Raw genomic sequence first — 25,454 nt, forward strand, 5'->3', positions numbered from 1 at the left:
AAAGCTGCACTGACATGGCTGCACTGGGGCAAAGCTGCACTGACATGGCTGCACTGGGGCAAAGCTGCACTGACATGGCTGCACTGGGGCAAAGCTGCACTGACATGGCTGCACTGGGGCAAAGCTGCACTGACATGGCTGCACTGGGGCAAAGCTGCACTGACAAGGCTGCAGATGGACACCGATAACGCTGCATTGATGGGCATTTTAATGTAATTTTTTCTTCCTTAAACTTTACTCCTAAAAGTTTTTTTTTCCTTAAAATTCCCTCCTAAACTTGGGGTGCGTGTTATACGCCGATAGATAGATAGATTTCTCTTTGTCCCAAGCATGTTTAAAGCCATTTAGCCTAGGTTCACACATATGCGATGTGGGAACCGGCGCAATTCCAGCGCCGGTTCCCGCATCAAATCTCTCCCGCATGTAGTTTACACTGCCCTCTTACACTGCCCTCTGCAAACCGCTGCAGGTGTCAATACAATGTTAATCACACCCCCAGATTGGTTCACAGATCGCAGTGTGAACTCGCACAGGAATCAGTTCCCTGCACTATTTTCCTGCGGATCGAATGCGGGTTCAGCTATACAACTGTATGGCTAAACTCTCATTGCAGATATTGCATGCGATCGGCACCGTAGTGCGAGTGCGAATCACATGCGATGTCTGTGTTCGCACAAGTGTGAACCCAGGCTTACTGTTGAATAAGAGCCAGAGGACAGCAGTAAAAACATAATTAACCACTTGCCCACTGGGCACTTCCTAACCAGGCCAATTTTTAGCTTTCAGTGTTCTTACATTTTGAATGACAATTTCTCAGTCATTCAACACTGTACTCATATAATTTTTGTGTGTGGTGTTTTATTTGTGTAAAAAAAAAAAAAAAAAAAAAAAAAAAACTTTCTTTTGGTGGTATTTAATCACCACTGGGTTTTTTATTTCTTGCGCTATAAATGAAAAAAGACAAAGTTTTGTAAAAAAAAAAAAAAAAAAAAAAATGCTTTTATCTTTGCTTCTGTTATAAGATTTTGCAAATTACTAATTTTTCTTCATAAATGTTGGCCAAAATTTATACTGCTACATATCTTTGGTAAAAATAACCAAAATTGTTGTATATTATTTGGTCTTTGGCACCATAGCTTGTAAACTCTATAACTTTTACAATCACTGAAAATTGATCACACCTGATGTACTGACGGCCTATCATTTCTTGAGACAATTAGACCACTTTCAGACTGGCACCGCTCTGTGTTGGCGGTAAATCGCTGCTAGTTTTAGCTGCGCTATACTGTCGTTTTAGCTGTGCTTTTTGACCGCTAGCGGGGCTCTTTTAACCCCCGCTAGCGGCCGAAGAAAGGGTTAAATGTGCCTGAAAAGCACCGCTGCCGAAGCGCTTTGCAGGTGCTTTAGCAGCGGCGCCCATTCATTTCAATGGGCAGGGACGGTGTACACACCGCTCCAAAGATGCTGCTTGCAGGACTTTTTCTAACTTCCTGCAAGCGCACCGCTCCAGTGTAAAAGCACTTGGGCTTTCACACTGGGGCTGCAGGGGAGGCGTTTTACAGTCACTATTCTTTTACCACTTTAACACCTGAAAAATGCCTCAGTGTGAAAGGGGTCTAACAAGCCAGGAAAGTACAAATACCCCCCAAATTACCCCTGTTTGGAAAGTAGACATTCCAAGGTATTTAGTAAGAAGCATGGCGAGTTTTTTGTAGTTGTAATTTTTTCCACAATTCTTTGCAAATTGAAGATTTTTTTTTTTTTTTTTCCCCCCATAAAGTTGTCATATTAACAGGTTCTCACAGCATATGCATACTTGCAACTACACCCCAAAACACATTCTGCTACTCCTCTTGAGTATGGTGATGCCACATAGAGGCCCGACATGCAGGGAGCACCGTCAAGTGTTCTAGGGACATAAATCACACACTTAATTTCTTGACTACCTATTACACTTTTGAAGGTCCTGGAGCACTGGGACAATGGAAAAACGCCCCAAAAATGACCCCATTTTGAAAAGCAAACACCCCACCACATAATCTAGGAGGCATAATGAGTCTTTTGAACATGTCATTTTTTCCACAAGTTTTTGGGAAAATGTGTAAAGAAAATAAACGCAATTTTTTTTTTTTTTTTTTTTTTTCACAAAGTTGTCAACTTTATAATATATTTCCAACACATAGCATGTACATAGCAAAAATTACACCCCAAAACACATTCTGCTACTCCTCCTCAGTATGGCTATACCACAGGTGTGAGATTTTTACACAGCCTGGCCACGTACAGAGGCCCAACATGTGGAGAGAACCGTCAGGATGAGCACTGGTGTGGCACTGATGTAGCACGGTTGAGGTATGAATGAGACGTGTATGAGGCATGGATGGGCATGTATGAGGCATGGATGGGGCATGAATGGGCACAGATCAGCGCTGTGGGCACTTTACATCCAGCCCACTCGCACTGCTGCACCAGCTCCCTCCTTTCCTCACATACTGTACCAATCGTTGAGAGGAGAGACAGCTGAACCAGATGTGCTGGCTTGTTGACAAGTGATCGCTCCGTCATTGGATGGAGCAATCTCCAGGTAAAAGGCCACTATCATCGGCCCTTTACCCCGATCCGTGATGCGATCGGTCCTCCCAGGGGGCTCCCCTGAAGCTCGAGTTCAGGAGGACGTCATAGTGCGCCCCCCTCAGAACTAGCCGACCGTGATGTAGCCGTCATTTGGCTGTGGCCCGGTCGGCAAGTGGTTAAGGGGTGGTTTGGGAGCTGGACTGTTAAATATTGTTGTATCTAGAGCCCAGGTCTGGAAACTGAGGCTCTGTTTCCACTAGTGCGACTTGTCATGTGACTTTGGAGTCGCAGTCAATTTGTTTTTTAATGGCACCCGTTCCAATCTGTGACTTAAAGTTGCAGCGGCTTTGAAAAGATGCCCGCACTACTTTGATGTGACTTTGATTCAGAGAGCGTAGAGTTGGATCAAAGTCTCACTCTAAGGCTCGGTTCACACTACCGCGACTTGGGATCCGACTTGTAAGCCCTCAAGTCGCCCCAAGTCGCCCCAGAAAGAGATTCACATTACAGTGCATGGGAGCGTCTTAATAGACACTACTGAAGTCGCTCCGACTTCAGAGCGTACTCCCTGTACTACTTGGATCCGACTTTGATCCGACTTCAGCCTATTGACTATCATTGAAGTCGGATCGCCGTCTCGCATGATCCGACTTCGGCATGCGACTTGTGCTCAAATGGGGAACTCCGCGCCAAATTTTAAATAAAAATCCGGCATGGGTTCCCCCTCCAGGGGCATACCAGGCCCTTGGGTCTGGTATGGACCTTGAGGAGAACCCCCTACGCCGAAAAAACGGCGTGGGGGGTCCCCCCCCAATCCATACCAAACCCTTATCCGAGCACGCAGCCCGGCCGGACAGGAATGGGGGTGGGGACGAGCGAGCGCCCCCCCCCTCCTGAACCGTACCAGGCCGCATGCCCTCAACATGGGGGGTTTGGTGCCTTGGGGGAGGGGGGCGCGCTGCGGCCCCCCCCACCCCAAAGCACCTTGTCCCCATGTTGATGAGGACAAGGGCCTCTTCCCGACAACCCTGGCCGTTGGTTGTCGGGGTCTGCGGGCGGGGGGCTTATCGGAATCTGGGAGCCTCCTTTAATAAGGGGGCCCCCAGATCCCGGCCCCCCACCCTATGTGAATAGGTATGGGGTACATGGTACCCCTACCCATTCACCTAGGGAAAAAAGCGTCAATAAAAAACACAGTACACAGGTATTTAAAATAATTTATTAGGCAGCTCCGGGATCTTCTTCCGACTCCGGGGGTCTCTCCGGCGTCTTCTCCCGGTGTCCGCATCTTCTGCCGGCTCCACCGCTATCTTCTGGCGCTCTTTTGCCAGCGGTGGTCCGGACCTCTGGATCATCTTCTTCCCTCTTCTCTTCCAGAGATGTTGACACGACGCTCTCCCCAGCCAGAATGGTTTCTGTGCGCTCTGCAAGGGACTTATATAGGCGGTGACCCCGCCCCCTTATGCCGTCACAGTCCCTGGGCATGCTGGGTCTGTGACGTTTTAGGAGGCGTGGTCACCGGGTGATGACCACGCCCCCTTATGACGGCACAGCCCCAGCATGCCCTGGGACAGTGACCTCATAAGGGGGCGGGGTCACCGCCTATATAAGTTCGTTGCGGAGCGTTCAGAGACCATTCCAGCTGGAGAGAGCGTCGTGTCAACATCTCTGGAAGAAAAGAAGAAGGCAGAAGTCCGGACCACCGCTAGCAATTGAGCTGCAGAAGATAGCGGAGGAGCCGGCAGAAGATGCGGACACCGGGAGGAGACGGCGGAGAGACCCCCGAAGTCGGAAGAGGACCCCCGAAGTCGGAAGAAGATCCCGGAGCTGCCTAATAAATTATTTTAAAAAACCTGTGTACTGTTTGTTTTATTGACGCTTTTTTTCCCCTAGGTGAATGGGTAGGGGTACCATGTACCCCATACTCATTCACATAGGGTGGGGGGCCGGGATCTGGGGGCCCCCTTATTAAAGGGGGCTCCCAGATTCCGATAAGCCCCCCGCCCGCAGACCCCGACAACCAACGGCCAGGGTTGTCGGGAAGAGGCCCTTGTCCTCATCAACATGGGGACAAGGTGCTTTGGGGTGGGGGGGCCGCAGCGCGCCCCCCTGCCCCAAGGCACCAACCCCCCCCATGTTGAGGGCATGCGGCCTGGTACGGTTCAAGGGGGGGGGGGCGCTCGCTCGTCCCCACCCCCATTCCTGTCCGGCCGGGCTGCGTGCTCGGATAAGGGTCTGGTATGGATTGGGGGGACCCCCCACGCCGTCCTTTCGGCGTAGGGGGGTTCCCCTCAAGATCCATACCGGACCCAAGGGCCTGGTATGCCCCTGGGGGGGGAACCCATGCCGGATTTTTATTTAAAAATTGGCGCGGAGTTCCCCCTTAAGATTCATACCAAACACAGTGGCGGGGATCCAAGTCGGATCCCCGTTCATTGAAAGTCGGATCCACAAGTCGTGTTGAAGTCGTGTTGCAAAGTCGCGTTGAAGTCGTGTTGCCCCTGTGTGAATCGAGTGTAAATCGCACGACTTTGGAGTTGCACTAGTGGAAACATAGCCTGAAGGTTATGTTTTTGTTTTGATATTTGTACTTTTTAGGCAGCTCAGCGCAGAGGATTGAAGGGTGCACACCCCATATGTTGTGTAGAAACTTGACAGAGATTCTAAACCTCCCTACTACATCTACACTCCAAACTTCTACAAAAAATAAAGTTCTGGCTCTATATACACATTAAAGCTATTCTAGAACTAATCTAAAATTGTGTGTCGAGTGTTGTGTTCATGTGTGCAGTAGTCTCATGGTTGATGTGCTGTGGTCTCATAGTTCTACTTTAAGCCATTGTAGTCTCTCTGGTTTGTTATTGCAAATAATAGACTGGTTTTCCAGCAATGCACCCTTAAAGCTCATAGATTGATCAGAAGACATGCCCCCTGTATAAAATGCTTACAAGGGAATCTGTGCTTGCATGTACTTCAGTTGTGACAATCCATGTCACCACCCCCCAGAATCTGTAGTTCTAATCCTGAGGGTTACTTCCCTGTAATATGATTTAGACATGCCAGGTTAGAACACCCACACCACTGAAACCTTGGAGTTAAACAGAAGCGCATAGGTCATCAATTTCTATACTTTAAAAAAAAATCTTTTTTGGGGAAAAAAACGTAAATAATAGGTTAGGTAATGGGTAATAAACTATACTGTATATTTGAGTTTGGGTGTGCCTCTGTAGAATTGGGTTCAGGCTGTTTCTAAAGTGAGTGGACACTTGGAATCGGCTTCGCGGATGCACTTTAAAGGGTTCTGTAGTGCAGTGGTTTAGGTTTGAATTTCCTAGAATAGAGTAGGCTGACATTTTTGTCAAATTTTGTTATTTTACAGCCTTATTCCAAATTAGATTAAATTCATTATTTTCCTCAAAATTCTACAAATAATACTCCATAATGACAACGTGAAAAAAGTGTGTTTGAAATCTTTGCAAATTTATTAAAAAAAAAAAAAAACCCATGTACGTAAGTATTCACAGCCTTTACTAAATACTTTGTTGAAGCACCTTTGGCACCAATTACAGCCTCAAGTCTTTTTGAGTATGATGCTACAAGCTTAGCACACCTATTGTTGGGCAGTTTCTCCCATTCTTCTTTGTAGGACCTGTCATGCTCCATCAGGTTGGATGGGAGCAGGGGCGGACTGACCATCGGGCAGTTCGGACGCTGACCGAGGGCCCGTGGCCAGTAGGGGGCCCCATGGCAGCTTTCACTTCGGGGCCCGACCTACCCGTCAGCTAGCTGTGATTGACGGGCAGATCGGGTCCCTGCTCACTGCTAAGAGACTGTAGTTTATACAGACCTCTCGTGATGCGCTCCTCCTCCCCCCCCGCCGGCCCCTCCTTCCCTCCCGTCCATCCCAGGTGCTTGTATCTGTCATCACCTTGGACGGACAGAAAAGAGGAGAGGCCGGCGAGGAGGAGGACCGCATCACGAGAGGTCTGTATACAGCCGCTTCCCGCGCTACTCTGCATCTAGGAAGGAAAGTGCAGCAGCTTGTACCACATGCTGCTATTAAAAAGTTGCTGCACAGCTTCCCACCCACAGTGTCCCCCTGTGCCCCCCACCTCCCCACAGTTTCCCCCTGAGCCCCCCACCTCCCCACAGTGTCCCCCTGAGCCCCCCACCTCCCCACAGTGTCCCCCTGAGCCCCCCACCTCCCCACAGTGTCCCCCTGAGCCCCCACCTCCCCACAGTGTCCCCCTGTGCCCCACAGTTTCCCCCTGAGCCCTCCACCTCCCCACAGTTTCTCCCTGAGCCCTCCACCTCCCCACAGTGTCCCCCTGAGCCCCCTACCTCCCCACAGTGTCCCCCTGTGCCCCCACCTCCCCACAGTGTCCCCCTGTGCCCCACAGTTTCCCCCTGAGCCCTCCACCTCCCCACAGTTTCCCCCTGAGCCCTCCACCTCCCCACAGTGTCCCCCTGAGCCCTCCACCTCCCCACAGTGTCCCCCTGAGCCCCCCACCTCCCCACAGTGTCCCCCTGAGCCCCCCACAGTGTCCCCCTGTGCCCCCCACCTCCCCACAGTGTCCCCCTGTGCCCCCCACCTCCCCACAGTGTCCCCCTGTGCCCCCCACCTCCCCACAGTGTCCCCCTGAGCCCTCCACCCCCCCACAGTGTCCCCCTGTGCCCCCCACCTCCCCACAGTGTCCCCCTGTGCCCCCCACCTCCCCACAGTGTCCCCCTGTGCCCCCCACCTCCCCACAGTGCCCCCCACCTCCCCACAGTGTCCCCCTGTGCCCCCCACCTCCCCACAGTGTCCCCCTGAGCCCTCCACCCCCCCCACAGTGTCCCCCTGTGCCCCCCACCTCCCCACAGTGTCCCCCTGTGCCCCCCACCTCCCCACAGTGTCCCCCTGAGCCCTCCACCTCCCCACAGTGTCCCCCTGAGCCCTCCACCTCCCCACAGTTTCCCCCTGAGCCCTCCACCTCCCCACAGTGTCCCCCTGAGCCCTCCACCTCCCCACAGTGTCCCCCTGTGCCCCTCACCTCCCCACAGTGTCCCCCTGAGCCCTCCACCTCCCCACAGTGTCCCCCTGAGCCCTCCACCTCCCCACAGTGTCCCCCTGAGCCCCCCACCTTCCCACAGTGTCCCCCTGAGCCCCCCACCTTCCCACAGTGTCCCCCTGTGCCCCCCACCTCCCCACAGTGTCCCCCTGTGCCCTCCACCCCCCCCACAGTGTCCCCCTGAGCCCTCCACCCCCCCCACAGTGTCCCCCTGTGCCCCCCACCTCCCCACAGTGTCCCCCTGTGCCCCCCACCCCCCCCACAGTGTCCCCCTGTGCCCCCCACCCCCCCCACAGTGTCCCCCTGTGCCCCCCACCCCCCCACAGTTTCCCCCTGAGCCCTCCACCTCCCCACAGTTTCCCCCTGAGCCCTCCACCTCCCCACAGTGTCCCCCTGAGCCCCCCACCTCCCCACAGTGTCCCCCTGTGCCCCCCACCTCCCCAGTGTCCCCCTGTGCCCCCCACCTCCCCACAGTGTCCCCCTGTGCCCCCCACCTCCCCACAGTGTCCCCCTGTGCCCCCCACCTCCCCACAGTGTCCCCCTGTGCCCCCCACCTCCCCACAGTGTCCCCCTGTGCCCCCCACCTCCCCACAGTGTCCCCCTGTGCCCTCCACCTCCCCACAGTGTCCCCCTGTGCCCCCCCGTTTCCCCCTGAGCCCTCCACCTCCCCACACTGTCCCCCTGTGCCCCCCACCTCCCCACAGTGTCCCCCTGTGCCCCCCACCGTGTCCCCCTGTGCCTCCACCTCCCCACAGTTTCCCCCTGAGCCTTACACCTCCCCACAGTGTCCCCCTGTTTCCCCCTGAGCCCTCCACCTCCCCACAGTGTCCCCCTGTGCCCCCCACCTCCCCACAGTGTCCCCCTGAGCCCCCCACCTCCCCACAGTGTCCCCCTGTGCCCCCCACCTCCCCACAGTGTCCCCCTGTGCCCCCCACCTCCCCACAGTGTCCCCCTGAGCCCTCCACCTCCCCACAGTGTCCCCCTGAGCCCTCCACCTCCCCACAGTGTCCCCCTGAGCCCTCCACCTCCCCACAGTGTCCCCCTGAGCCCTCCACCTCCCCACAGTGTCCCCCTGAGCCCTCCACCTCCCCACAGTGTCCCCCTGAGCCCTCCACCTCCCCACAGTGTCCCCCTGTGCCCTCCACCTCCCCACAGTGTCCCCCTGAGCCCTCCACCTCCCCACAGTTTCCCCCTGAGCCCTCCACCTCCCCACAGTGTCCCCCTGTGCCCTCCACCTCCCCACAGTGTCCCCCTGTGCCCTCCACCTCCCCACAGTTTCCCCCTGAGCCCTCCACCTCCCCACAGTTTCCCCCTGAGCCCTCCACCTCCCCACAGTGTCCCCCTGTGCCCTCCACCTCCCCACAGTGCCCTCCACCTCCCCACAGTGACCCCCTGTGCCCCCCACCTCCCCACAGTGTCCCCCTGTGCCCCCCACCTCCCCACAGTGTCCCCCTGTGCCCCCCACCTCCCCACAGTGTCCCCCTGTGCCCCCCACCTCCCCACAGTGTCCCCCTGTGCCCCCCACCTCCCCACAGTGTCCCCCTGTGCCCCACAGTTTCCCCCTGTGCCCCCCACCTCCCCACAGTGTCCCCCTGAGCCCCCCACCTCCCCACAGTGTCCCCCTGAGCCCCCCACCTCCCCACAGTGTCCCCCTGTGCCCCCCACCTCCCCACAGTGTCCCCCTGTGCCCCCCACCTCCCCACAGTGTCCCCCTGAGCCCTCCACCCCCCCCCACAGTGTCCCCCTGTGCCCCCCACCTTCCCACAGTGTCCCCCTGTGCCCCCCACCTCCCCACAGTGTCCCCCTGTGCCCCCCACCTCCCCACAGTGTCCCCCTGTGCCCCCCACCTCCCCACAGTGTCCCCCTGTGCCCCCCACCTCCCCACAGTGTCCCCCTGAGCCCTCCACCTCCCCACAGTGTCCCCCTGTGCCCCCCACCTCCCCACAGTGTCCCCCTGTGCCCCCCACCTCCCCACAGTGTCCCCCTGAGCCCCCCACCTCCCCACAGTGTCCCCCTGAGCCCTCCACCTCCCCACAGTGTCCCCCTGAGCCCTCCACCTCCCCACAGTGTCCCCCTGAGCCCTCCACCTCCCCACAGTGTCCCCCTGAGCCCTCCACCTCCCCACAGTGTCCCCCTGAGCCCTCCACCTCCCCACAGTTTCCCCCTGAGCCCTCCACCTCCCCACAGTGTCCCCCACCTCCCCACAGTGACCCCCTGTGCCCTCCACCTCCCCACAGTGACCCCCTGTGCCCTCCACCTCCCCACAGTGTCCCCCTGTGCCCTCCACCTCCCCACAGTGTCCCCCTGTGCCCTTCACCCACCCCCCACGGTGACCCCCTGTGCCCTTCACCCCCCACAGTGTCCCCCTGTGTCTTCTATTCCCCCCCATGGTGTCCCCCTGTGCCCTCAACCCACCTACAGTGTCCCCCTGTGCCACCCACCCCCCCACGGTGTCTTCCTGTGTCCTCCACCCCCACTGTGTCGCCTTCGCCCCTGATGGCTACCCTGAGAGACACTGTGTTAAGTCTGGAGGATCCCAGTGCTCTACTGTGTGCCCTGTGTTTTGGTTTGTGCCCTGCTATTTGCCCTACTGCGTGCCCCATGGCCTGTGATGTGCCCTGCTGTGTACCCCCTTCTTTGCCCCTTGCCCTGTGATGTGCCTTGTGATGTGCCCTGCTGTGTACAGCCTGTTGTGCTCTACTGTGTGCCCTGTAATGTGCTCTACTGTGTGCCCCATGCCCTGGGATGTGTGCCCTGATGTGTACCGCCTGTGTCCTGTTCCCAAGGATGTGCCCTACTGTGTGCCCTGCTGTGTGCCCTACTATTTGCCACATGCCCTGTGATGTGCGGCCCGCTCCCTGCTGTGTATCTCCTGATGTGCTCTGTGATGTTCCCCGCTGTGTACCCACTGATGTGCCCTGTACCCCCTGTGATGCACCATGCTGTGCTCAATAATGTGCCCTGATGTGTACAGCATAATAAACCCTGCTGGGTGCCCCATTATGTGTCCTGTGATGTGCCCTACTGTGTGCCCCATGCCCTGTGCCCCATGATGTGCCCCGTGCTCTGCTATGTGCCATGTGATGTGCCTTACTGTGTGCCCCATGATTTATGTAAGTGGGGCTTTGTGTAGGTGTGGCTTGCATGTGGGCGGAGACACAGGGGGCCCCATGACCTTCTACTGCCCGGGGGCCCCATGAGTTGTCAGTCCGCCCCTGGATGGGAGTGTCGGAGCACAGCCAATTTCAGATCTCTCCAGAGATGTTCAATCGGGTTTAAGTCTGGGCTCTGGCTGGGCCACTAAAGGACATTCTCAGAGTTGTCTCTGGCTGTGCTTGGGGTCATTGTCCTGTTGGAAGATGAACCTTCACTCCAGTCTGAGGTCCATAGCGCTCTGGAGCAGGTTTTCATCAAGGATGTCTCTGTACATTGCTGCATTCATCTTTCCCTTGATATTGACTAGTCTCTCAGTTCCTGCTGCTTAAAAACATGATGCTGCCACCACCATGCTTCACTGTAGGGATGGTATTGGCCAGGTGATAAGCGGTGCCTGGTTTCCTCCAGACAGGACACTTGCCATTCAGGTCAAAGAGTTCAGTCTTTGTTTCATCAGACCAGAGAATTTTTTTTCTCATGGTCTGAGTCCTTCAGGTCACGTTTGGCAAACTCCAGATGGGCTGTCATGTGCCTTTTACTGAGGAGTGGCTTCTGTCTGGCCACTCTACCATACAGGCCTGATTGGTGGAGTGCTGCAGAGATGGTTGTTCTTCTAGAAGGTTCTCCCCTCTCCACAGAGAAATGCTGGAGTTCTGTCAGAGTGACCATCGGGTTCTTGATCACCTCCCCGACTAAGGCCCTTCACCCTCGATTGCTCAGTTTGGCCGGGCGGCCCGCTCTAGGAAGAGTCCTGGTGGTTCCAAACTTCTTCCATTTTTCATGGCTTCCACGGATGATGGAGGCCACCGTGCTCATTGAGACCTTCAATGCTGCAGAAATCTTTCTGCACCCTTCCCCAGATCTGTGCCTCGATACAATCCTGTCTCGGAGATCTACAGAAAATTCCTTGGACCCCATGGCTTGGTTTGTGCTCTGACATGCATTGTTAACTGTGGGACCTTTTATATAGACAGGTGTGTGCCTTTCCAAATTATGTGCAATCAATTGAATTTACCACAGGTGGACCCCAATCAAGTTGTAGAAACATCTCAAGGATGATTAGTGGAAACAGTATGCACTTGAGCTCAGATTTGAGTAAAAAGAACACAAATGCAGCCCAGCGCTCAGGGTGTATTAAAAGCAACCTGCAACGGTCATAAAAATTCAGTAATTTAATAAATCAGTAATAAATATTTATAAAGTGACAGTAGTGGCTACTGATTGAAAAAAATAAAGTTAAAAAGCACTGTTACAGAAAAACCACAGTAACACAGTATTGAGAACCACAATCTCACAATAATAAAAAAGTTAATAAGTATTGCTCTAAGTTTCAACATATGAAGAGCACTTGAAATGGGATACAGTCAGCCTTGGAACAACAAGAGGCCATCACAGGAGATCCTTGCCAAAAAAACTACCCCAGCAGGAGATGGTGGATGAGGTGGTCAGGGCGGAACACAGTGCTCACAGCAGGAGGCTGTTTTTTAGACTAACAATGAAGGTATGATATGAAATCAAAAAGAATTTTTAAATAAGATGTTTTGGAGCGTTCTTTAAGAGGTTTTTGAGATATTTTTAAGAGATTTTTAAGAGATTTTACGTTAATAATATGGAGTGACAACCAATGTAAATTGTGTGTTGGAATGTAAATTATGTGTTCTCATGATTTGTACCCTGTATGTATAGCTGTGTGTGTGTGTGTGAGTGTGTATGTGTATATATATATAGATATATATATATATATATATCTATATATATATATATAATTGTGATTTCTTCCATTATTGGGTGTTTTGAACAACAGGGGGTCAACATCGGAGATCCTGTTTTTTTTTCCCCCCTGTCCCCCATAATGGGTTAACTTTCTTTTTTTTTTTCTTTTTTTTCCCTTTCCCCTCCCACCACGTCCCCTCCTTTAATTCACGTTTATCTATTTAAACCTTGCGAGTTGCCTACACTTTTGACTATAACAAAGCGCTCATGCGTGAAACGCGTCGTCAAGGCAACCCCAGTACAGTGGCCCCAGCCAGAGCCATTTCACAATGAACTTTGATCCATCCATCTTTTTGTGATACCGCCCCATCAACCAGCAGTGGCTTTCCCTCAGCATCATTCCTTTTACCACTCCTTCCTGGTCCGGCGACTTCCGATCCAGTTTTCCGGGTTGCTCCATTTTTCATTTTTTATTTTTATTTTCTACCCTTTATTTTTCAGTTTTTTTATTTTTACTATTTTATTGCATTTACATTTTTCTGATGAACCCCAGGCCGTGTGGGCAGATGAGAACTCCATCAGCCTGCTGGCATCATCATTTCCCCCTTGACCAGCCTCCCAGTTTCAGTACAGATCCCGGTGCTGTGTCACCATATTTCACTGAGGAGCTTTTACCCCTGTGGAGACAACATCCGGCAGAGCAGCGGTTCGCTGCCCACCCACTGACATCCCAGCGGCTCCCCCCGTGCTGACGTCATCTCTCAACGCCACGGAGCTCCAGCTGGGCTGCTCTCCTCACGGCGGAGCTCTGTCACCATCCACACTGCGGTCATCTCACAGCCTGTTGGAGCTTGTGAGCCGTTCTGAATGATGCCAACCTCCCCAACGAATGGGGTAGCTGTGTGTGTTTTTCTCCTGCTGTGAGTACTCTGCTTCGCCCCCACCACTTCACCCACTGCCTCCTGCTGTGAGCACTGTGTTCCGCCCTGACCACCTCACCCACCATCTCCTGCTGGGGTAGTTTTTTTTGGCAAGGATCTCCTGTGATGGCCTCTTGTTGTTCCAAGGCTGACTGTATCCCATTTCAAGTGCTCTTCATATGTTGAAACTTAGAGCAATACCTATTAAGTTTTTTATTATTGTGAGATTGTGGTTCTCAATACTGTGTTACTGTGGTTTTTCTGTAACCGTGCTTTTTAACTTTATTTTTTTTCAATCAGTAGCCACTACTGTCACTTTATAAATATTTATTACTGATTTATTAAATTACTGAATTTTTGATGACCGTTGCAGGTTGCTTTTAATACACCCTGAGCGCTGGGCTGCATTTGTGTTCTTATTGTTATGATCTGTATTTACCAGATATGGTTGGTCCGGCTGCACGGGTGGTCCCTGATTGTCTTCTTCCTCTACTCTTTTGTACTGTAAGTTATTTGATATTTATTTACAATGTTCTAGTACATGGCATGGTTTATACACAAGTTATATATTACATGTCCTGCTTGGAGCTCTCTGGGTAGTATAACATTGGCGCTTGGTTATTGCTGTGTGTGTCTCTCAGATTTGAGTGTCATGGCAAAGGCTGTGAATACTTTTATGTACATGTGATTTTTTTTTTTTATTTATAATAAATTTCCTAAGATTTTCAAACAAATTTCTTTCACGTTGTAATTATGGGGTGTTTGTAGAATTTTTGTGGGAAAATAATGAATTTAATCTATTTTGGGATAAGGCTGTAACATAACAAAAATGTGGAAAAAGTGAAGCACTGTGAATACTTTCTGGATGCACTGTAGGTTAAATTCTAATATTTCTACAGGATAGAGGGACAGTGGTGGGAGAATAAAGGGAGCAGTGTTATAGCAATAGAGGGGGCAATGGTAGAGAAATTAATAAGATAAAGGTAAAAATGTTTTGTTAGCAGTATTGCCCTCCCCACTTGATCCAACGCTGTGCCATTCTGTAGTGGCTCTCCTCTCTCCCTGCTCTCACAGGCTTTGCTGAGGCAGTGGTAGCCATTGGCTGATCTCAGTTAAATCCTATGACAAGGGGGCAGGGTCCTTTCAGTGCAATTCCATGAGACCGCTTGGTAAAGATGGCTATCAGATTCCATTGATCCAGAAACCGGTTCATGGAAAAAAATCCATAAAATACAAAACGGTAAGACATTAAAATGTCATGGTATAAGAAAAAAAACACAATTGTCACTCTGGAGGTGCACACTGTTAATACATCTTTTGTATCCCTTTTCTTAGTGATTTTCATGTGTTTTTATAGCTGTCCTCAAAGTCTCTGGGTCCTTACAGAGGAGCACAGAGGTGATGAAAGCCATGCAGAACTTGGTGAAAATCCCTGAGATCCAGGCTACCATGAGGGAGCTTTCCAAAGAGATGATGAAGGTAAGAGCAGAAAGTTGGAGACTCCATTGTTTGATAGTTTTGTGTAGTATTTTGTCGTTTTTGTTGTACATCCCAAGACAAAAGGGTATCTTCATATCTATTACTATAAGGTAATGCCGTCACTTTCTGATGATTGGATACTGGCAAAACAGACAGGAAATCCCCTTCCAGGCATAACTTCTTTAACTGACAAACCAGTACTATAACCTGACCGTAATAAAAAGTTTGATTTTATTTTTATTTTTTACTGTGGTTGTATGTGACCATTACAGTATTGAACAGTTACACCATGCTGTCTTCAGGTCAGTGTGGCCTCTGCAAGGCTTAGTGTTTGTTGGCAGGCAAACCCGACAGCTTGCATATGATCATTATGTCAGATTCCATTTGATGGTAAATGAAGCAGGTATATCTGTGCACTGTTACCAGTCAAATTGTGTAACGTTGGTTAACGTTATCTCTGCACAAGGCAATATGGTGGGAAACTTCAAACTACAGATTAAAGGATGCTGAGGACATTTAGATCTCTTATTGTGTTGCTTCACAAAACATATTTGCAAAAAATGCACTCTTTCTATTGGCACATCAATCTAGAAAACTTAAAATAATTCTTAGGCAAATAAGACTTTTGCACAGTAGTGTGTATGTACTGACCATTCTTCCCAAGAAAAAGGTCCAGAAAGCATGTTTAAAACTCAGGGTTATTTTCTATTTTTGACACATTACCCAAGGGTAAATTTTAAAGTGATACCGTATTAAACACACAATATTTAATTTACATTTTCCCTTCTATTTCTCTATTTGAATGATGGAACTGTAATTACCGTATTTTAATTTAAAAAAAACATCCAAGTACCTTTTTCCTAGACGATATACAGCTGCCACATGACCCAGATCTTACCCAGCCTGTCTACAGGGAAACCTAAGCAGGAGGAGCTTCTAGTACTCTACTGCTGGTCACATGTTAAAAAAAAAAAAAAAAAAACAGCCTTTGGAATACAGAGAAAAAATATCAATAAACTGTTTTAAATTGTCATACAAATATATTTTTGAAACCAAATCTTTGTTTTGGCAATAAAATGTTGTGGGTGGACTTCTGCCAGTTACAGGCCCCTCCAGCCTGTGTGTTAGAATAAGAGGGAGGTGAATCCTCTATCAATCGACATGTAGTATCTTGCCCCCATTGAGCTTAGCTGGTTAGTGAGCATAGAGAAGGAGGGAGTGGGCTGTCATTTACCACTGTTTATACACCCACATGTGTGACTCTATAGTCACCTAGGCTGCTCAGATTGGATATGGAGGAAATGCTCAGCCTAGAAACTCACTGAAAACTGAGCATGTGCAGAGTTGCCACCACAGCTGTAAAATCCCTAGCTGAATTGGGGACATGAACAGAACGGTGAGATAGAGAGCAGCAGGATCAACCAGGATTTTTGCAGAATACAGAAAGCGAATCTCCTAGTGACTGAGTATGAACAGCATGTAATACACCATTTCCTGACAGTTTTCTATGATGTGGGTTTAGTGACACTGGTATAGAAAAGATATTTCTCCTACAACAGTTACATGTATGCATATGTTTAAATCCTTGTGTGTTTTTTTTGGCTGGCCTTTTGCTTACAGTGAACTTGTCACAGATAAACATTCAGTTTACAGTTGTTAGAATTGTAAAGCATGTTAACTATGAATAAGAATGTATCATTTAAACTTGGGGGGGTTATTTACGAAAGGCAAATCCACTTTGCACTGCAAGTGCACTTGGAAGTGCAGTCGCTCTAAATCTAAGAGGTAGATCTGAAATGAGTGGAAGCTCTGCTGATTTTATCATCCAATCATGTGCAAGCTAAAATGCTGTTTTTTATCTTCCTTGCATGTCCCCCTCAGATCTACAGCGACTTTACTTCCAAGTGCACTTTCAGTGCAAAGTGGATTTTCCTTTAGTAAATAACCCCCATAGTGTCTGTCATTTCCGGCATGGTATCATCCTTATGCCCTGTACACACAGTCGGATTTTCTGATGGAAAATGTGTGATAGGACCTTGTCGGAAATTCCGATCGTGTGTACACAAATCCGACGGACAAAGTGCCACGCATGCTCAGAATAAATAAAGAGATGAAAGCTATTGGCCACTGCCCCGTTTATAGTCCCGACGTACGTGTTTTACGTCACCGCATTTAGAACAATTGGATTTTCCAACAACTTTGTGTGACCGTGTGTATGCAAGACAAGTTTGAGCCAACATCCGTCTGAAAAAATCCTAGGATTTCGTTGTCGGAATGTCTGAACAAAGTCCGACCGTGTGTACGGGGCATTACAGTTTTCTCAGTAAAGGCCTCTGGTTCTGTGTATTTCTGGGGGTACATCTCGTCCCCTGACAACAGGCTCACAAGATGAGCATGGTGGCTGTTTAGTGTTTATACAACCCCAATTCCAAAAAAGCTGAAACCCTGTAAGATCTACATAAAAACAAGATGCAATGATTTGCAAATCACATAAACCCGTATTTTATTCACATTAGAAAACATATCAAATGTTTAAATTGAGATGCACCAATTTAAGAAGAAGAAAAGATAATTTTGAAATTGATGACCGTCTTAAAACATTTTGGACGGGGCCATGTTTACCATGGTGTAGCATCCCCTCTCCTATTACCAACACTCTGTAAATGTCTGGGAGCTGAGGAGACCAGTTGCTGGAGTTTTGTAGAGGAATGGTGTCCCATTCTTCGCTGATATCAATTCTAACTGTTCAACAGTCCTGGATTGTTTCTTTTTTTTCCTCATTTGTGATTCAAAATGCACCAAATAATCCAATATGCACCTTTGCCAACTTTTTTTGGAATTGGTGCTGTGTCACTTAGTAGGGGAGCAGTGTACAGACCTGGAATGTGGGGGTGTAGTGTTCTGGAGTGTAGACAGGTTTTTTAATTTTAACTAACCTTTCTTTTGCATAGGAAGCAGGTAAAGTACTAATTGCATGTGTTGGAAAATTTAAAATGTAGGTCTTGCAGCATCCTCCTGGTCTATTAAATTTGCATTAATAAGTCAGAAGATGTCCTTGATATGGCTGGACAAATCCCAGGAGCTAAAGAGCCAATCTAACTACAAAATATTAGTGAGTTTTCACTTTTCTTCAGCTTCTACAAAACTTTATGGCCCCGAAGTTGCCTGCAGGCCCCCAGATTAAATTGAGTAGCTTTCAAATTTTAGAGTATTTTGTTCATGTTCATCCTAGGTTCTTTAATTGCTTTTTGCTTATTCCCTTTAGGCAGGGATTATAGAAGAGATGCTGGAGGACACGTTTGCAGGAATGGAGGATGAGGATGAAATGGAAGAAGCAGCAGATCTGGAGATTGATAAGATTCTGTATGAGATCACAGCAGGTAATTTCCGATAACAATATTGCATTCCATTGGAGGACTGTAATATAAATCGAGAGCACCAAGCCTGCTCTATGCAGGCAGGGAGAAGGTATAAAAATATAGATTACTGGAGTACTGCTTTAAAGCGTATGTAAACCCTAAAGCCTCGTTCACAGTGCCGAGTAGAGTTGTAGTGTGGCAAAAATCAGCATAAACTACGCCAAGGATCACATGTGTTTGAGATCAGGAAGTCTTTTCAAATCGATGACTCCTCGACTCTTCTCATGTAATTGCACACTGAGCAGTTGCATGCAATTAGGGACAGATGAGTGGCCATGAATGCAAACTGTCTGTGTGGGTTTACATGGACTCTTGCCACACTACAACCCTAATCAACCGCGTGAATGAGGCCTTACTGTACATTTTTTTTTTTTTTATGTATTCTCTCTTGATCTATTAAATATATACCATTGAGAGTGCTTTGTTATATCTGTTGGATTAGTGCAGAAAAATACTTATTGATCCTGCCAGAATTTTTCTCATCTGATAACTTCATGTGCTCTCTTCCTGTGTTGTACGCTAATCACTTAGGCAGGCCATACATCGTTTGAACCTTGTATGGGCAGGCTGAATGTACCAAGTTAATCCATCAACTTGGGTACAACCAACATGCCAGGTTTTACCTACGATTATCACTAGCAGCTGCTACATACCCTAGCAATAATCACAAACTTTTCCTGGTTGGGGGGGGGGGGGAAGCTTCAGGTCAGGACTCTATGCAGGCCAGTCAAGTTCCTCCATCCCAAACTCGCTCATCCATGTCTTTATGAACCTTGCTTTGTGCACTGGTCCAAATCATTTAGTGGAGGGGAGATTATGGGTTTATTAAAAGCCAATTGGCACATGGGTAGAAAAACAAGAAGGCACATCGATATGTCTGTGGCAGAGGTGGTTCAAAGAGGCTGAAAGCTCCAGATATTGGCGTGCCCAATTTATGATTGGATAAAGCTGGCTGGAAGCATCCGCAGAGGGAGCCGGGCCGGGAGTGACATCAGCGGGAGACTAGGAATGCGGCATCCGCTTCTATCTCAAACCTTTAATTCTAACCTGCTATGCTTAGTCTGGTGTCATCTTGTGTTTCCTAGTGTTAAAATCGGCACACTTTTTTTTTTTTATAAATTTACACACTTTACTATACTAACACACAATATTTGTCCTGCATTAAATTCGGATAGGAAAAGGTCAAAACCGTATTGGTTACTGTCTTTAGGAGAGGAAATAAGGGACAAATCTCACTAATGGGTAAACAGCAGCTAAGACTTGACCAAAGTTCCAACACTTCCCCATGTTGCTAAAAATACATTTGTTTTTGTTGCTGTCTATGCCCCTATGGGGGATATTTCCTCTTATTTGCTGTGTTGGTGACCACTCTCTCTCAAGGAAAGGAAATAAATAAAAACCTCCCCTAAAGAGAGCAATAAAAATCTAGTTCTCACTCCAAAGAGAAACCATGTTTGTCTGTTAGGCTTAAAGGATAATAAGTGTGAATTTTAACCTTGATCTGTTTTTTTTTTTTCAGGGGCCCTGGGCAAAGCTCCCAGCAAAGTCACTGATGCCTTGCCAGAACCGGAGCCTGAGGGCGGCGCCGCCGTTTCTGATGAAGAGGAGGATCTGGAAGCCATGCATTCGCGACTAGCTGCCCTTCGCAGCTAATGGTGACCATGCAGTTTCTCCAGTACTGAGCGACTTTGTTTTCCTCTATATGTAACTTTCTTTTGTGAAAGTATTTGGGGTAATATATCTATCTTTGGCTTATTAAAGGTGGCAAAACCCTTGTGCTGACTCCTCCCCCTGGTACTGGTATTCACATCTTGCTTGAGAAGGAGGCACGCTGAAGGCAAAGACTGGACATCTTTCCGTGCCCATAATGTACTTTGCACTCTCTATCTCTCTCTGCTGCCGGGCAGGCCTTACTCTTAACGGGAAATAACCAATTGAACGATTTTACCTGCTGGGCAAGTTTAGTGGAATAGACTACCAATGGACAAAGAGAGGAGTCTGCATCCATCATTAATGTCATTGCACTCTGTGTAAACGATTATTACCAATGTCTTAGTCACAGCATATTCTTCCTCCACCACGTGGCCTGGTTCTCCTTTTAAAGACATTTGACATATGTTTGATCCTTGTACCTTACCATAGATTGTACAGTTTTAGCACTCATCCATATAAGGCTGCCTAACTGGTAAGAATCATTTTCATTTATAGGGCACCTGGTACCTCATGGAGAAGAGGTAGTGATTTTGTAAGCTTGGGGATTTGATTTTTCAGGTAAATATTCTTGGTTCCTAGTGCATAAAAGGGTCAGTCCACCCGAACTGATATTCCAGTTATAGGTGGCTGCTGCTGGGACGGTTAAGTCACTGGCTTATCAATTTATCAGTCTAGGATTCAGGGCTCACAGGTGAGCTTTTGATCAATTGCGATCATGAACCCCTTTAACCACTTTCTGACCAATTGCTCACTTTTTTTTTTTTTTTTTTAAAGGGCTAGTTGTCAACCAGGGGTTAAATTGTATGGTATGATAACCATCTCATCGATAATCCTACATACAGTCAATCAAATGATTGGCTGTACAACCCCGTTGTAATGGCTGAAGTGATCTTTCATTACAACACAAAGAGGCAAACCGAGGCCCTGTTTACACTTGGGCCATTGCGATCGTGGGCAGAATCGCGGCGATTCTGCCTGCGATCCCAAAACGCTCCACAAAACTGAAAAATCGCACTACGCTGGTTCAGGATCTGCTGTGATTGCTGAAATGTGTTGCCCAAAAAAAGCTGACTTGATTAAAGAGAAACAAATCTGTCATAACATTGAAACAATAAGGCCCCATTCACACCTGGGCGTTCCCATTGTATCTGCCCGTGATCCCAAAACACTCTACAAAACTGACAAATCGCACCATGCTTGTCATAAATCGCACTGCAATTGTGGCAATCCGCATCCTGAGATATTTGTCGCTCAAAAAGCAGTGGGAGCTTCTTTTGGGCACCAAGTTTTGACAATCGCGGCAGAACCGTACTCACGTTTAGGTGCCATTGAAAAATGAATGGCACCTGAACAAGCGTGGTGTGATTTGTCAGTTTTGCAGAGCCTTTTGGCATCGTGAGCAGAATCACGGCATTTCTGCCCACGTTTGCCAACGCCCAGGTGTGAATAGGGCCTTAATGCTTCAATGTTATGACTGAGTAGCATCCATTTCCACCATAAGCTCCAGTGAGCGCATATGATTGAATTTTGCTAACAATCCAGTTGTTTTCATCTTTTCCTAAGAGCGTAACTATACTCTCCTTCTCTCCAGTGCTTTGGTGTCCCAGAGCTCCCCATTAGCTGCTGATCTCTTTGGCTGGTCTGCTTCCGGGTACCTATCATCAGTCGTTTTCATTGGCCAGGCCAAGGTGACGTCACTCCTGCACATGCGCAGCAGTTCAATCATTTCAGCATTACTAAAATTTTACATTAAGTTGCGCTTGACAGTTTTTTATAGCAGCTAAATAAACTCTCATCGTTTTTTAATTTTAGAAAATAATTGAAGTAAGGGAGATGTCAGTTAGCATTGGCAGCTCTGTTGCTGAGCCAATGACTTCTCAGAGCTAGATAAAGAATCTCAAGCTTCAATACCTTTTTATCATGTTCCCCAGTGCAGCGAATAGTGATCATGGCCTACCACTGTATCTGCATTGGTCACTGTTGTAGACAACTACAGAAGCAACTCTGTATCCAGCTACTGATCACAAATAATATAAACCATCACAAATCTCTGCTACAAAGTGGTTGCTGGGACATGGCTGTAACATCCAATAGAAAATAGCCAACATAGAGTGGGGAGCCCCTTGTAATGGCAGCTGATGAGAGATTGGGTTTTGAACTGGAAACTATTTCAACATCAGAGTTATTCGGAGAGCTAAAAAGCCAGTTGGTTGGTCTGCCGCAAGCATCTGTCTATATAACTGCCAGCAGTTTTGGTTGGATTGGTGCTTTTGTAGCCTGAATTTCTGTAACGCCGGTGCAATCCATGAGACGGCTGCATCTTGTGAAGGTGACGGAACTGTTGATGCTGTTCCCTTCCACTAATAGGTCTGTTTGATCTTATCCATAAGCCCCTGCCAGTTTGGAAACACAGTAATGAGGCTTGTTTAGGTACACTAGGAAAGTAGTGATGTCAATACAAGAGAGAAATCTGCAACTGTCATTTATCTAGTGCAGGCTAGAAAGTGAAATTTTAGTTGATTTTGATATGGGCAACACATTTTTTTCTTCTTTTTTTTTTTTTTTTATGGCACCTGTTAAAATAAAAATAATAGACACTGCCATTGCTGACTTGTTTTTGTAGGTGAATGTTCCAGGATTGCCATTTTTATCCTTCCTTCTCTACTTCGTGAGACAGTGACCTGAAACAAACATGTTGAAAGAGAAGTATTGGCTTGTAAAAAAACAAAAACCTTTATACTCGCCTAGATAAATGCAACATTGATATGATGCTGCATCTGTCCCCCGCTTCTTCTAAGACTGAGAACAGAGAGATCAAAGACCTCTGATCCCTCAGTTCTCAGCCTTCAGCGAGCAGAGAGTCTGAGACTGTCAGTCACTGGCTCTCTGCTCTGCCCCTCCAGCGCTCACTGGAGCGCTGGGCTGTGGAGGGAGTTGGAGCGGCTGGCTCAGCAGATTGCTGAGAGGCTGAGCCAGCTGGCGGTTCAGGCTTTTGGGCAGATCCGGACCATATGGTCAGGATCTTTTCAGAGCCTGGCCTGGCTCTGTGACGTCAGCCAACAGTGGGCTTTAGCCTGCTGTCTGCTGAAAATGGGTCACAGGAGTGCAGAAGGAACTGAACCCCCTGTTATCCCTAGGAGAAGTGTAGCCAAAATAGTTTTGGCTATACTTCTCCTTTTAAGTGTATGGATGCTTTGACATACCCATTGCTTGTGATTTGCCAAGCAAGAATAAGAAATCAGCCTTGAACTATACACCTGCAAAAACAAGTCAGCATTAGCAGCTCCCATGTTCGTCTCCTGGCGGGTTCCCTTCAAATAGACACCTTCTCCCCCCCCCCCCCATTAGCTGATGATACCGTAACTTAACACTACAAAAAAAATATTTCTTCATGTGCAATTTTTAAATAAAATCTATATAGAGAATTGTAGGCTTGACCCCTCCCCCACCCCACAGGTGAGTAGCAGAGCTTCATAGGTGCAATGCAAGGCATATTGGTAATTGTATAACTGGTGTAGGATGCATTTCAACACTTTAAACACCAGAAGGTAGTCATTTTTAAAACTCTTTTAGGTTAAAGAGGGCAATTTGTTTCCGAATTTATTTAAAGCTAAACTCTGAGCAAATATAAGGACACAAATTAATTCAGCTCTGTAGTGATTAACGTTTTCTTATAAGTGCTCATATTTACAGCAGGAAGGGTGGACCTGAAGATCCACACACTGCACATATGCATTTGTGGCAGGTGAGGTTTCTGTGCTGAAAGTGTGCTCACTGCACACTCAAAGAACAGTGATAGAGCTGTCACAAATAGCTCCCAGTCTTTGGTTGTGATCGGGCTGGCAGAGGGGGTCTCCGATTTTGAGACCACTGTCGCAGCCAGTCGCAGTGAACACTTGCTTGTGAAGTCTTCCTTCTGAAAGTGGCCTATTTTACTTTACATGCGCACTGTGGCCCCATTCTGTCTTATGGGACTTTCCTATAAAAAGAAGTGAGGATAAATCTGCAGCAGACACAGATATTATTATTATTATTTTTTTTTTCATTTTATTTTTTAATTTGAATATAGAAAAGTAAAACTCCACCAGATTTTTATTTTTTTGTCTGTGTCCCTCTTGCAGATCTTTCCCCACTTTCTATGGGAACTGTTGTTAGCAAAACAGAATGTGAATGAGTATCTCCCGAAGGGAGCTCCAGATAGCAGTGAAGACCTCACAGGGATTCTAATCCCTCCCTACTGTATCCAAAATGACATAAAAAAGACCATGAGTTTTACAAATGTCCCCCCAAATAGAAAGCCATTTTGTGGGTTGGGCAAACATTTTCCAAAGGGCAGCCTCACCACGGTATGGCCAAAAGCACGTGGTAGCCCTGATGGAATTGGATATGTGGTCTATGGCAATCAAGTTTTTACCCTTAATGTTGACTTCTGGGATGTGGATATACCAGCTTGAAGCTGATTGACCATTGTGGTGATAAAGTTGCAAGATTTCAGGAGCTTTGGGAAAAGAGGCCCCAGTGTGTCGCTTATTCACTAACATGTTGTCCCATTCCACAAAATGACTTCACACGGGTTTCTCAGGTATATGTTGAATCTTTCCAATGGATCACACTCTAAAAAGCTCACACAGCTGCCACTGCAAATAAGTAAGTAAAAATGTACTCTTTTATTACAAAACTTCACACGTCTTTTAGAGAACAGACATTTGTAAGTGCAGTGGCAGCTGCATGAGTCTGTTTTCCATTTCCAAGATTATCTATGAAGACATCAGTTTCCATCTTTATAATATTTGTTTGATTATATTTCTTGGAGGTTTCTGGTATTTCTGTTTTTAAAATGTTGACTCTTACCTGTATGCCAAAAATATGTACAGTAAAAGTGAAGTCTGTAAAATGCAAGCCGCCGTTTTGTGAACAAAGCATGTTTTCAGCACACATGCTCCCGTGATGGCTTAGCAAGTTGAAGGCCACAGGCCAAATTTACATCCATAACATCACCAATACTGTAAGCAAAAAAGAAAATGGTTGACTCTGTTGCGTAGCCTAATTATAGCCTGGCACAAGAATTTAATAGAAATTGGCTGGCGTGGGAGTGTTTAAAATGTGTGAATCCTCTTATTTTTCTACAAGATGGAATTTGTGTGGCACTGTACCTATAATAAAGGCTGTTTATACACTTACTGGGGTCTTTCTTCGTTTTGACAATATACTGCTGCACAGGGCTAGCCAAAACAAGTACTTTTTTTTTTTTTTTGGTACCCATAAAGTAAGTTGACCAGATTTTTAAAATGAAATCCGGGGACATTGATTTTTTTTAATTTTTTTTTTATTGGCAAATGGTAAACTTTTTTATAAGCATATTTTCATCAAATTATTTATGTAGTGTATGTGTTTATGAATAAATTGTGTGATACAGTGCCTTGAAAAAG

The 25,454-nt window shown here is 47.8% G+C and overlaps 1 pseudogene; it reads left to right on the forward strand.

The window, feature by feature from the left end:
• Nucleotides 1-25,205, forward strand: part of LOC141119166 (charged multivesicular body protein 3-like) — a 42,227-nt pseudogene extending 17,022 nt beyond the window's left edge.
• Nucleotides 25,206-25,454: the final 249 nt, after the last annotated feature.

This window comes from Aquarana catesbeiana, linkage group LG01 (assembly GCF_042186555.1).
Source record: "Aquarana catesbeiana isolate 2022-GZ linkage group LG01, ASM4218655v1, whole genome shotgun sequence".
Classification (NCBI taxonomy): Eukaryota; Metazoa; Chordata; class Amphibia; order Anura; family Ranidae; genus Aquarana; species Aquarana catesbeiana.